We start from the raw sequence: 14,439 nt of genomic DNA, 5'->3' as shown, positions 1-14,439 counted from the left end.
TTGGCTTATTTTTCCTTGAAGGGCTGAGTAGCACAACAAACACGGACATATGTTTGTCTTGTTGTCTCTCATACAGTCCTTGTTCGTTGCGCCGCTTTTCCCGTCAAGGTTGTTGGCTTTTCTCTCCCACTGATTCCTCCCTGCTGTGCTTGTAAACAGTGCTGGCGCCCAAAACGTGTTTTTAGATGCTTTTGTTATCAGTGCTTGTCGCACCACTACTGCATTTTGTGATGCCTGTTGCGTGCCAAGACTTTTGCTGTTTTTGTGAACTGTACGGGCTTGTTGCAGTGATCGGACTTGCCACAAAGACATTCTGACAAGAAAGTGGTGGTGTGGTTCATGCTGCGCGCTGTACAGCTAGGGATATGGCGTTACGGTATTGGTGGAGACGTTTTTCGTTCCACTTTAAATCTCACCTTCACTGTTTCGCTTTGTTTCTAAGAAATTGCTAAATTGCTTCTACGAGCAAAGAGGCAACCACCTGTAATGTGTGGCAACAGGGCTCGTTGCCTATGCGTGCAGGAAATTACACGAAATTTCGTTTCAATACAGAATAAATTGTGGGATATACAATGTAATGTAATTTAGTTCACTACAGCCTGTGAGCGACAATAAAACACCGTCCCGTGGTCGGCGGCGAATTCGTGAATAATTCCGCCCCCTGTTTTGAGGTGTGTATCTTTTCTGGTGATTCTAGGAGCATCGACTTATTACTGTGGACACAGTGCGGGTACTCTTCTGGCAATAAGGGGGCATCTAGAGTGCAGCCCTCTTTTTTCTGGCACCTATCTCATCTTCAATGTCTTCAAAAGGAGCTCGCAGCGCCCACTGCCGCTCAGTGCTGCGTATGAAACTTTGGGAAGGCTTCCTTCGTGGAAGCCGGTATCGCCCATCGAAAAGCTAACTCCGACAGCACCGCGCTTTGGCGAAAAGCCGGCAGTGGCACCTTGGAAGGATTCTTTCATCTGCGATAAAAGATCTGTCGTTGCTGCCAGCGCTCATGCGAACGGCTCACATGAACACAATGTTGACAGGAGCCAGTAATAGCTGGGGCCTTCGAATTTACGTGAGAATATACGCTGACAGAAATTCCAAGGCCCCGGCCACTGCAGTGCTGCAGCCGACGTCCCAGTAAGAGAGGGAAGACATGAAAAGCTTCATTAGCCCCGTGAATCAAGGTCAGTTTCGAAAGAAGTCACGAATATCTGAAAAAACCACATCCGAACCCCGTTGAAAGGGCGAATCCGTGCAGGCGCCATCGCTGCTGGCCGATAAACTTAAGCTCGCATTCGGGAGGTGCTGGGTTCGATGCCCAGTGCCACTAGTTTTCTAATCGTTACAATAATACCCTTCAGCCTGGTGCTCGGCTTACCTGGAGTGAGGTGTTTGAGAAAAGAGTCCTGGACCAAGCCGTTGCGTTTAGGGGTCAGTGACTCATTCCTGCACTGTTTAAGCAAATCGGGCTGGCAAAGGCGTCCTACAGTTTTTCATGCTGCATACTCAAATACGGAACCCAAATTATACAAAAAAAAGCGAATTGCCGGCGCAGCGCGGCAGGCCTTGGGACACGCCGCCCCCTGTGGTTGGTCAAGAGGTAGCGACGTCGACACGAAGGCACACTGAGGACCGTAGAAGCTACCGAGGTGGACACGGCGCTGCGTTCAGTGCAGATCGCAGCGGTGTTGTAGAAGCGATTTTGGCGGCTATTTTTTCGCTGACCTCCGAAGAAAAGAATACCATAGTTGGTTCATTTCAAGTAACACCTGTAATCAAAAATCCTGCAACCAATGCAATTCTACGCCCAGCGCAAGCATACGTCAGCGTGAAAGACGCGGGTGCATTCCATGCGTAAAAGGCGCCAGCACAACCTCGCCTCGTATTCTCGGAAAGGAAGTAGTGCAAACGGCACTCAAGCCTATTACCACGCCTCCTGTCTCGCCCCAAAGACCGTCATCTTAACGAAAAAGCTCAAGGTGTTGTGTGCAGAAATTCAGAGGGCACTTCGGCGATCTAAACTGCGCGAGGCGAATGCCTTTCTGCACCACTTTCTCTGCTTCTGTCGCTGATTGAATGCTGTTTACGAATGAAAGGAGACGTCTGACTCCGTCGGCTGAAATGTGAGCGCCTCACGACGGCGGCGCCCCCAAGGCGCCAAGCGCATGCGCAATAAGGAGCCACCAACCATACGGTGATCCAATTACCAATTAAAGACTTGCTACTAAATAATCACGAATTATCAATTACTGGTCAATTTCTAATTAGCAGTTAATACAAAATTTCTTATTAATTGTTAATGACTAATTATTAATTATTAAACTATTACTGAGTACCAAACAATGACTGATTACTAGTTAATTATTTATGATTGGTACAAATTAATGACTCATTACAAATTAATGGTTACGGCAGACTATGCCACAATGAATTCAGTGGTTTCTGGTTACCGCGTATTAAACCACTGATGACATCATCGGGATGATTGACAGCTATAATGTGACGGATGGTCGGACGGAATGATGAGCCATTAAAGGCTTTCGCCTTAAAATACCCTGCTCTTAGTGCCCGGAGTTGTACGTTGGGGCAACAAAGTATTTCACGGAAAGGAATAAGCAGCACAACTATGACTTCAGAGTCAGCAAAGCGCAGTGACCGAGCATTGCGAGGCATGCGACGACAGGTTAGACTGATGGAATGATTGATCTCTGCAGACCAAGCCAAATCCGCGCACAATGCTGCTGCTTCCGTCATGGCGCGTTCAGCTGACGACGGGAAATATTAATCGCCCTCCCGGAAACCTTTCCCTTTCCTAGATCTACAGTTTAACCGGGACGTGGTGGTTAACTCTGTGTGTTCAAAGCTGAAACTCACCCGCAGTCACACATTGACGAAGAAACCGAGCAAGGTATCGAAACGTCGCGTTTCTTTGTTATTTTTTGCAAGAGCTCGGTTGGCGCTCATTCCATCCTTTACTTTGCATCCCAAATCAGACAGACCTCTGTCGAACATTTCTATATAAATCGCGTAGCTGCGATTAAAGTGAAGAGGCACCAAAGGATGAAAAAACGAGATGCGCCCTATTAATAGCTTGCCTTGCTTGCCTTGCTTGCCTTGCTTGGCTTGGCTTGCTTGGCTTGCTTGGCTTGCTTGGCTTGGCTTGGCTTGCTTGGCTTGCTTGGCTTGCTTGGCTTGCTTGGCTTGCTTGGCTTGGACACGTCGAACCGAACCTTTCTCAGCACGTCTCAGGAGATCTGGCCGCGCTTATGCTGAGGAGAGTGACACGTGCCTGGGCCTCTATAAAACTTCTGCGAGGGCTCCATGAGCATGAGTAATCTCTTGACGCAGGTGCTTCTTGGCATCAAACAGGCTGTTTGCAAGATCACGAAATGGCTGGAGCCTGTTCCATTCCTATTGAACCGCCCCCAAGGGAGATGTGATGATCAGTGCAGCTGGCTCTTGGCTAGTTGTTCTTTCATTAACCCACAGATATTTTCAATGACGTTGAAATGTGGTCCCTTTGGAAGCCATGGAAACTCCTCGATGCACAGCTCTTCAAGCAGCTGCCGCACTAGCATAGAAAAAAAAACGCTTACACGCTACAAGCATTCGTTTTTGCATGAAAAGAACAACAATGAAAACTCGGGTAGAGAACACTGAATAAAGCGAGCAGAATCATTCTGTTCGTTTTATAGACATTAGTGTACTATAAAAATATTCCTCCATTAGAAAATGTGGCCTTGTTCGCTTCATAGTGCATTGCCAAAACAGGTGGAAGGGTTCATATAGACCAACAAATGTTTATTACCTCAATGAAATCGCAATTATGGCTCCTGAGGTGGCGTTATGATCACTTTGGCTGCTCATATCTTAATTATGTCTTCTCTGCCTTGCTATGTGCAGGTTGCTGCCAGATATGGGCTTCTTATCAGCGTAGCCTTGTTTCGCTGTTCATCCTACGCAATTTTAGTTAATACTCGTGACGAAAATACACTTGGTTTCGCAGACGTTATCTCGGCGTGACATAACCTCAGTTAAAACGTTGCAATACCTGCATGCGTGGATTGCACTTCTGTCGTTATGAAATAGGAAGCACACATCAGGTAGCGGGCCATCCAGAACGAAAGAGAGAAGGTCGTTTTGAACAATAATTTCGTAGGAAACAGCAGTGACCGTTCCCTCGACCCTGACCAGTGGCCTGAGCTCTTTGTGCGTAATGCAACTACCCCCGTTAATGGAGCGACGTCCGCTGGATGCGAGGGCCTGTGGGAACAGAGGTTCATAACTGCAGAAAATAAATAAGGCGATGCAATTTTTCTTACAAAAGCAGAACTTCTATTTCCGAAAACCGGTCATTGTTAGAATTGACTAACAGAGTGCAATTTCTGTTAACCTCAGCATACTTATTCATAAATCTAAGTGTTCAAACTTAGACTGCTACACATAAATGCACCCAGATTAAGTGTTAGCAACGAAACAGTACAGAAATAACTGGAGCATATAATGCATTTCAGTTGAAAGGAAGCGCTGGTCATAGTCACTGCCCATATCAATTTCTCGCCCTCGAGTCACAGCAGATTAAGAAGGATGTCGAAATAAAACTCCAACATTTTCTTGTCTTGCACTAACCGAGTACCAACAGGTGTGCAGACGCACCGCCGCTGGTCCCACTTCGTGCAGAACATCGATTCATCGGAGAATACCACTACCCTCCAGTCTTCTACACTGAAAGCGAGGTGTGATGTGCGATGAGAAGTGGCCTCCTACAGGCGACGCGAGTATACAGAGTCTAGTTGAAAGAATCTCTCTACCAATCGTCCACAAAGAAACTCCTAGGAGGCCCAGTTCCTCCTGTGTCTCGGCAGCAGTAATACAGAGGCTGCAGAAGGCGGCGGTTATGATCAGCCGACCTTCTTCCTCAGTGCGGGCTCCCGGAAGACGTTACCCACCGCGTCAACAGTTTTGTCTTCTTCTAGGAAAGCGCGGGCAATGCGGGCTACGATCTCCACTGCGCACCCTACTTCGGCAGCAATCCTTTTCCGATACCTGCCGTCCTCGACTAACGTCAGAATTTCCAATCTCGTAGCGAAGCTGAAGCGCGCTATGTCTTTTTTCCTTCCGGCGAAATTCGTTGGCACGCATCTAACTCATAACGCCTGCTACCCCCCCCCCTCCCCCCCCATCGCGAACATGGCGAAAGATATCACCCCTTTTTCTCGCTTGTTCTATTGCTTAGGCAACATTCAAAAACCGCCCTATTTCAGGAAATTATTCCCTCTTCCTTTAAAATCATCCTCACGCAGCGCGTTAGAGGCTCCTCGTGAAGTAACTGCCAAACTAGCAGAAAACAAACAACTATCCCAATCTTAACCAGTCGCCCGCGAGAGAAATGCTGTATTCAAAAAGAAAACTGAGAGGGAGAGACAGAAAAATAAATTTTGCGCGGCCGTGGCACTCCGCTACACCCTCCTATAGTGAAGAACTAGAAAGGCCCGACACTCTCGTTAACAGCCTCTTCGTCATCCGCAGCGCCACGCGTTGTCATTGCGGCGCTCCTGTGATACGTGACGTGGGGTAATCTTTTTACTCGCGACCGTATCTCCCGTTGAACCTGGTACTAAAACTCAGCTGACACGTTTTGTACGTCAGAGCGCACGCAGCACTAGAATCAAAGCTCGCTGAAAGCTCGCTCGGGCGCCTCGAAGTACTCCCGGCTACTTAAAGGGAGACTGAAGCACTTTTTTTGAAAATCAGGCTGGCAGCGGCGTCTTATAGTTTTTCATGCTGTATGCTCGAATATCGCATCCGAATAAGGCAAAAACAAGAGCAAGTTGCCTTTTTTAGCAGAAATATGCGACCTGTGCCGCGGGGCACGCCGTGCGGCGCGCCGCCCCCCGTGATTGGTCAAGAGAGGTCGTGACGTCATTTGAGGACTGGAGAAGCTGCCGATGCGGATCCGGCGCTGCGTTGAGTGCAGATCGCAACTTTCCTTGGTGTTGTAAAAGCGAATATGGCGACTATTTTTTTACTGACCTCCAAAGAAAAGGATACTACAGTTTGTTCATTCCACGTATCACCTGAAATCAAAAAAGACACGAGCAAAAAATTCTATGCCTAGCACAAGCATACGCCAGCGTGAAAGACGCGTATGCAGACCATGCGTAAAAGGTGCCAGCACAACCTCGGCTGGTATTCTCGGAAAGGAAGGGGTGCGAACAATACTCAGGTCAATTGCCACCACTGGACGCGTCCTGGCTCACCCGAAAGAGCGTCATCCTAAATAAAAGCCTAAAGCGCTGTGTCAGTACCCGGCGTAGGTTGGGGCAAGAAAGTATTTCAAGGAAGCGATGAAGCAGCAGAAAGTTGATGTCAAAATTAGCGAAGCGCAGTGGCCAAGCACAGCGAAGCATGTGACCACAGGATAGTGACGGAATCATTGTGCGCTGGAAACCAAGCCAAATACACGCACACGGCTGCTGCTTCACTCGTGGCGCGTTAAGCAGATGGCAGAAAATATTAATTGCTGCCTCGGAAACGTTCGCTCTTCCTAGATTTGCAGTTTAGGTTCAGTGAAGTAGTGTTCAACTATATGTGTGTTTAAAAGCCTAGCTATGCAACCCGCCGGCTGCCACAACTTGATGAAGAAACCGAGTAAGGTTGCGAAACATCGTGTTTTTTTTTGCAAAAACTTGGTTGGCATTCATTTCTCTGTTAAATTGGCATCCGAAATCAGAACGTCGGACGCTTTCATTTTGATTGCTTAGCTACGATTAAACGAGATGCCGCATATCAAGAGCTTCGATGCTTGCTTGCTTTGCTTTATTGTGCTTTGCTTTGCTTGCTTGCTTAGACACGTCGAACCGAGAATAAAATCACTAACCGAGCCTTGCTGAGCAGGCCTCAGGTGGTCTGGCCGCACCTAAGCTGAGGAGAGCAACCCATGCTTGAGCCTCTATTAGGCTTCTGCAGGGGCTTAGTGATCATGTTTGTACTTTTAGAAGAGGCGCTTCTTCGGAATGGTGACACGCCTCTCATGCGCGAGGAAGTCAAAGGAACTGCGTCATGGTTAAGTGGGTGACAGAAATCTCCAGAGATCACATTAGGGACAAGCTCTGCATGTAGCCGCTCTTAGGAAAGTGCTTCGAGCAGAGTAGGCTTGCTTTGGTCGGCTTGAATTCTTCCTCACAGCAGCGAGCGCTTGCGCTGCGGCGGAAAACAGTGGAAGACGACACAGTCGTGGGCGTAGTTGTTCGTGGACACGAACGCAGAGTAGTACCTCGTGTTGAATCTGATTCTCAAGGTCGGCTTACACCCTTTGTACGTCCCAACGCACGCAGTACAAGGAACAACGCATGCAGCACGAGAAACAACGCGCGCTGAAAGCTCTCTCGGGTGCGCCGAAGTATCCCCGGCTCCTCAACGTGACGTCACTTTGGCCGACATGGACGAAGTTTCCCTTTCCGCTCTTCTCCTCTCCTGCCGCTCACGCTGCGCGCGAGATTTAAACATCGAGTTTTTAATTGGTGATTGCGCCACTGTTTTAGCCAAAATCGAAAAAATAATTTCAAAGTCGTCATCAGCAATGACACTTCTTGAAAACCCTAAAAAATCAGCTGATTCGAAAGCAGCCTCAGTATCCCTTTAACGGGGCGTCACGTTGTCCGACATGGACCATGTTTTCCTCTCCGTTGTTCTCCTCTCCTACGCACCTGCGGGACGCGGGAGATTTGAACACCGCGCTTTCAATTGCTAATTGCACCAGTGTTTTAGTGAGATTCGAAAGAAAGTAACGTACACGCATGATCAACGACGAGTCTAATTCACAACTCTAGAAGATCAACTCATTCGAAAACCGCCTCGCGATTCGTTCAAATCTCTTTGTGGGGTCCACATTAGCGACTTCTATTTTGAAAGACAGGGGTCCGATCCCCGCCCCGGCGGTCGCATTTCAATGGGGGCAAAATGCTACACGCACTTGATCTGTGAGATGTCAGTGCACGTTAAAGAGCCCCATGCGGTCTAAATTATCCCGAGCCCTTCACGATGGTGTCTCTCATAACCTCAGCTACTTCGGGATGTTAAACCCTTTAAAGCGAACCTTTTTCTAGGTAGCTTTCATAGCTTATGTGCCATGGAACACAATCTCCGTTCGTGCTGTTCCTTTATTAAATCATTTTACTAAAACACGCTGTAAAGTTTCTTGCTGTTGGGGCGCACTGGCTCACATGAAATGCCAGATGGAAGGTCAGCAGACAAGGAGCGTTGAACCCCTGTGGAACCTTGGAGTATTGCGCTCCCCTAAGCTATATACATATATGGTTTTATGGTGGTTTAACGTCCCAAACCGACACAGGATATGAGTGAAGTTGTAGTGAAGGGCTACGGAAATTTCAACCACCCGGTGTTCTTCAACGCGCACTGACATCGCACAGTTCACGGCCCTCTAGAATTTCGCCTCCATCAAAATTCGACCGCCGCGGCCGGCATCGAACCCGCGTCTTTCGGGTCAGCAGCCATGCGCCATAATCACTAGCGATATACCGGGTGTTTCAGCGAACGCTTTCAAATATATTTTAAAGGAGGATTGTTGGTGTAAAATTATAGCTTTTGCGGCCTAGTATTAGGAGTGTTGGCGGACTCCAGAAAACCGGTGAATCGTCTTAGGTAGTAAGCTGGTTAACTAATTTTTGTTAATGCACTTTTTACCTTGTAGAGTTACGCGACTAGGTGCAATTAAAAATTTGTAGCCGGTCGTTAGCAACAGCCATACCAGTTTTCAGATTTTAGAAAACGCGAATACCCTCGCCGCTGTGTCTTGACAAAATATGGATTCATCGCAAGAAAATAGATGCGCTTTCGGAAGCGTGCAGGGCAAAGCAACCCCTCAAGTGCACGTAAGTAGTCGAAAAAGCTAAACTTTTTCGATTCACAGCTTCGAGGGCAATCGCGTTTTCGAAATTCTAAAAATTGATATGGCTATGTCTAACGACCGCCTGCAAATCTCTATTTGCAACTAGGTGCCCAACTGTACTAGTTAAAAATTTAAGGATTAAAAATTAGTTACCCAGTTCACTACTTAACTCGATTCATCGGTTTTCTGGTGTCCGCCAACACTGGTAACAGTACCGCCTGTTCCGTATTTATCTGTCCGTTTTAGAAAAAATTCTCCTGCGCAAACTACTGGACTATATGAGCTCAAACGCCGACTACAAGGTTGCTTATGATGGTCTTCGTCTTCCTAAATGTAATTTAACATCTAAACTTGCCTGCATTTTCATGAATCGGCGAAAAACTGCATTCGGCTGAGGCAGAAATTTTCGTCCAGGCGAGCAAAGAAGCCACTTTGAAAGGCTGCGCCATCTGGCGGGCGGTGAGGCAACCGATGTCACGGCTTGGGGCAGGAATGCGCACGTGGCGCGGTTTCTTCGGATGTGCGCGTCGTCTGCTCCTTGAAATTAACACCGCTCGCCAGGTGGCCCAGTACTTCACACTGGCTTCTTTGCTCGCCTGGACGAAAAGTTCTGCCGCAGCTGAATGCAGTTTTTCGCCGATTCCTGAAAATGCAGGCAATTTTAGATGTTAAATTACTTATCGAAAGACGAAGACCATCATAAGGTACCTTGTAGTCGGCGGTTTGAGCCCATATAGTTCAGTAGGTTGCGCAGCGGAGTTTTTCGTAACAGGGAAAAATAAATACGGAACACGCGGTATTTCGCAAAACCCGTATTTTTACCCCAAAAAACCCTGTCTGAGAATTTTTGAAAGTGCTCGCCGAAACACCCGGTATATATATATATATATATATATATATATATATATATATATATATATATATATATATATATTTATAGGTTGCGAAGGCATGAAGTACTTGACTGCTTACAAGAGTATATAGCGAAGTATACGCTTCGTTAAAGGAAACATTTATTCGACTCGACGTTTCAATCGGAAGACCGACATCGAGCCGAATAAATACGTTTCCTTTAATGAAGCGTATGACTCGCTATATATATATATATAGGTTGCGAAAGCGTGAAGTACTAGACTGCTTATAAGAATATATAGCGAAGTATACGCTTCGTTAAAGGAAACATTTATTCAACTCGACGTTTCGATCGGAAGACCGATCTTCTTCAGGAAGAAGATCGGTCTTCCGATCGAAACGTCGAGTTGAATAAATATGTTTCCTTTAACGAAGCGTATACTTCGCTATATATATATATATATATATATATATATATATATATATATATATATATATATATATATATATATTTGTGTGCGTGGGGAGGGGGGTGCGGGCGTGCGCTCGCGGATTCAAGGGAACAGCTGAGAGGCGAATCCCGGGCAATCATCTCGGACTCTCAGATTGCCTGTTGGAATATCCTGCGAGACAGACTTGGCAAGAATGCTCTCGGCGTTCTAAACCAAGGTGGCTGAAGAAAGAAAAACATTCCATCATGTGGGCACCGGGAGACACGCCGGCCTGGCTGGTAACCACGCAGCGGACGCCATCGCTCGAGGACATACCAGCCAAGCGACGTCTGATGCGTTGGGCCTCGAGCCTGTTACCCAGACGTGCGGTGAAATACTGGAGCATCTTAAGCCACTAAAGAGGGTCTGTTCCACCCGTCGTAGCCAACTCACTAAAGAGCAGACAGTAAGTTGGAGACACCTCCGAGCAAACACACATCCATGCCTATTTATTCTAAACAAGATACACCCCACTACATACAGGCCCACAAGCCCGTGGTGCGGAGAGAGCCACACTATGCCACACCAGGTGGGGATGCTTAAACAAGTATGTAGGCCCAGTCATACACAATGCCACCGCAGAGAATTGGGAGGAAGCGTTGTCGACCTGGGAATCCAGTGATCAGCTTTCACTCGTCGAACGGGCCCGGGGTGCCGCATACGCCGCAGGAGTCCTCGACTATGGACTCCACCCATGAAGACTCCGAAGACGCTACGATCGATGCATAAATGTTTTCTCCCTCTTTCCTTCTCTCTCTATATCCTGGCGCTTCGACACGTGGAAACTTGGAGAATGACCCACACAGGGCGAACCCAGCGTAGATCTGTTATTCAGCCTGCTCGAACTCAAATGTAGGTAGACAACTACGTTCGAGAACTTTATTTGCAGCATAAGGGGCTGGTGTATGCGCCACAGTGGCGGCTCGCTGAAGCTTCCGTTCTTGTTGGCTGAGCATGCTTCAAAAGGTGGCAACGGTGATACGAAGGCGCTTTGGACGGATCAGCGCATATGCACTGGTTACCGCTAAACCAGCTAGCCAAACGTGGCTAGTAGGCGAAGCTCTCAGTGGCGCCCAGACCTGTGGACTCTTGGACAAGTACGAGCCCACCCTTGAGGACTTTTTGTTATTTTCTCCAAATATATTTGTTCCTCGTCCTCCTCGTCCCGATGGTGCAGTTCTGTTTTATTGTGGTCTTCCGTTTTTCTATTTTCCCAAGCGCGACAACGCGTTGCAGGTGAAGCCTACAACGCAAGGAGCTCTTGTTCGTGACAGTACCGGGATTAGTTCCTGAGACAAATAGCGGCTGTTTCACGTTTTTCAGAACAGGGTTCTGTGCTTAAGGAATACCTATATACAGCCGTTTTTTTATCTTCCCCGTCAAGCAGATACTGGCGTGGTCTAGGCATTTTGTTTCTGTTCGTACTTATGTAATGCACGAAGAAAGACGCCTTTGTGCCATGTACGCTTGCTACACGAATCCCGATCGGCGATATTGGTCGTCTAGGACGAGAGATAAGGAAGTACGCAACCACTTACCTGATCTCCACCCGTCTCAGTCAATGCAAAGATCATTCTTCCTGTCAAGGCGCTACGGAAGGTCAAGACCTCGAGGTTGAGAAACTGTTTACCTCTACATTTATCATCTCGCAAATAATGCTCCGGGGTATCTCGGGACCATGTACCCACCCCTTACAGAGGCCTTCGTGTCAGTGCGTGAGCGCCTACTGATGGCCGACCGCGCTGCTGAGCGCACTACCGCGGGGAACTCGAGCCATGTGACGAAACTATCGTGCATAGTCGCGCCGCTTCCCTTGTGGTGAATGGCCTCGAGTTTATAGCGCATGCATGACGCGGCCGTTTCGGAGGAATTCAGCCTTCCTTTTAGTCGGCCGCACTTATACTGTCTGATAGCTCAGCTAATGGGCTGCTTAAATCGCTTGTTATAGCCATCTTTTGTTTCGCCATTTCAGTCGCGTGTTACCACCTAAGTTTACGATTCGCTCGGAATACCATCTCCTTCGTTGTGGCTGTTATTTTGTAGTTGACAGCTTCGTTAAAGCGAGGTTTATCTGAGGTAGAGACCTGTGGAAGATCGGCCCTCCAGTCCATGTGTGCAACGTACCAGGAGCTAGCACTAAGTACCACAGTGCATGCGCAGACAACTCGAAGGCTCCTCCCACCTGTCGGTGTCATGGCAGGTGTTCTTCGAAGGGGCTCCATAGAAGAACACGCTGGCACCTGTCCGACGCGCACAAAACTCGGCGAAGCCGTCCAGCTAACACTTGCATATCCCTCAGTTAGTCAGTTAAAACGCTGAGATTTGTCGTGTCACACTCGAAGATTTCAGAAGCTAGCATTGACCATGACACCCCTGGCCAGAGCCTGGGAGAATCTTCCATGCTTTCCCCGCCTGAGGAGCGGACAGGTGCCGAATAGCAGACAAGCCATTCAAAGGACACTGAAACGTCCAGTGACCGATCCAGCTAATTCATCACTCCCACGCACAGTGACAGCGATGACTCTGGCAATGATCTGCAAGAAAGCACTCAGGATTCATTCCCTCTTATCAGCCGACGCCAGCGCACCCTGGTCCCAGTTTGCACCATGCTCACAGTTTTCAGCCTCCTACCAATGTGTAGCCCAGAAGTGTCGACCGGGATACATATGGGAACGAGGCAGCGAAACAAGGAGCTCGTTAGAAGGCGCTTCTCCCAGAGTTCTTGATACGAGAGGCTACCAGGTGCCTGCAGTCGCCCACTGCTGATGATTCACCTGTTGTTGGGCCTGTTCAGCCAGAGGCCAAGAGTCACTATCTCATCCAGCGACTGCAGCTGCAGCACAAATCTTTGCAAAAGTGTGGAGGCGTCGGATGAAGAGGACCTTCATGGAATTTCACTTATGAAGAGATATATGGGCATGGTTCCTGAGAGCAAGAGTCGGCCACATAGCCTGCGAAATGCAGATTTGAGCAGATGATTGGTGGTGAAGGCACCTGAGGAAGAGAAGGCAGATCCAAGCTTGGCTGCTGTTGCACTCGGTGGCACTGCGTAGTTCAGCACTGCACAGAACGGCACTGTCCAGTGTGGCACTGCACAGTTTGGCTCTGCGCAGTTGGGTTGTCGGCACTGGACAGTTAGCACTCTAAACATTAACACTTCGCAGTCGGCACTCCACACGTCGGTACTGAAAACTTCGGTACTGAAAACTTCGGTACTGCAAATTTCGGCACGGCACACTTCGCCACTACACCATTCGGCACTGCACCATTCGCCACTGTACATGTCGGCAATGCACAGGTGAGCAATGCTCAGTTTTGGATTCCTGCTCAAGCGGAACATCCCACTACGTTCTTCTAAAATGACGGTACCGACCTAATTGAAGACCCTGTGAGCAGAGCCTGTTCTCAGGCATTAACAGTGTTCCTGCGCGTCCCTCTATTCGCAGTCAATGAAGAACAACGCCGTGCCGACGAAGAAGACAAAACCGTTTTTCAGCAGCACACAGTCATCATCAACGTTCCGAAGCATAAGAAAGTGAAACGGAAGAAGAGGAGGACGCGTGGTTTTGCCAGGTCCCTCCTCAGGAGCTGCCACCCACTGGTCGAGCAGCTCTGCCCCCCCCCCCCCCCCAAGCACCTGGGAGACTGAAACACCACTGGCCGAACTCAGTGACATGCAGCCACCACCGTCAGTGGACCCCTTCGAAGCGACGCGTAAGCCCTCAGCATGGTGGATAACGACAGCAGCCAACGTAGAGCACCTGCAGGTTCAGCAACTCGCGAGCAAGGCATGGAGAGCCAGCGAGAGCGAAGGAGCACCCAGCACCAAGCATGCGACACCAAGTCCAAAGTGGATGACGGAGATGCCCAGTCCTAGAGGAAGAAGCAACGTAGGAGACACCTTGGGCTCTCCACGGATTTCAGGCAAGACGCTGGCCACACCCAGCCCTCGCAAGCAATCACAGACGCCTAGTCCGAGGACAGGAGTAGCCAGGAAGCAGTCTGCAACGCCCAGCCCCAAACGACAGCCCCAATTCAGCCCCGTGAAAACACCTAAACAACCTGGCACTCCAAGCCCTGCAAAGAAGGAGCCAGCACACAAAATCAGGGGGCAGTGCAGAGCAGGCGGAGCCAGGAACAAGGATCCAGTGACTCACACTCTTCGAAAGCAGACTTTTCAGACACCGAGCA

General features: G+C 48.7%; 1 pseudogene; it reads left to right on the top strand.

Annotated features, from left to right (window-relative positions):
* The first annotated feature begins 12,441 nt into the window (after positions 1-12,441).
* On the top strand, positions 12,442-13,301 carry LOC149355652 (uncharacterized; annotated as a pseudogene).
* Positions 13,302-14,439: the final 1,138 nt, after the last annotated feature.

This window comes from Amblyomma mixtum, chromosome 3 (genome assembly GCF_055824585.1).
Source record: "Amblyomma mixtum isolate Tamu chromosome 3, ASM5582458v1, whole genome shotgun sequence".
Lineage (NCBI taxonomy): Eukaryota > Metazoa > Arthropoda > Arachnida > Ixodida > Ixodidae > Amblyomma > Amblyomma mixtum.
Note: the sequence above shows the minus strand (reverse complement) of the source record. Positions and strands in the feature narration are given on the sequence as shown.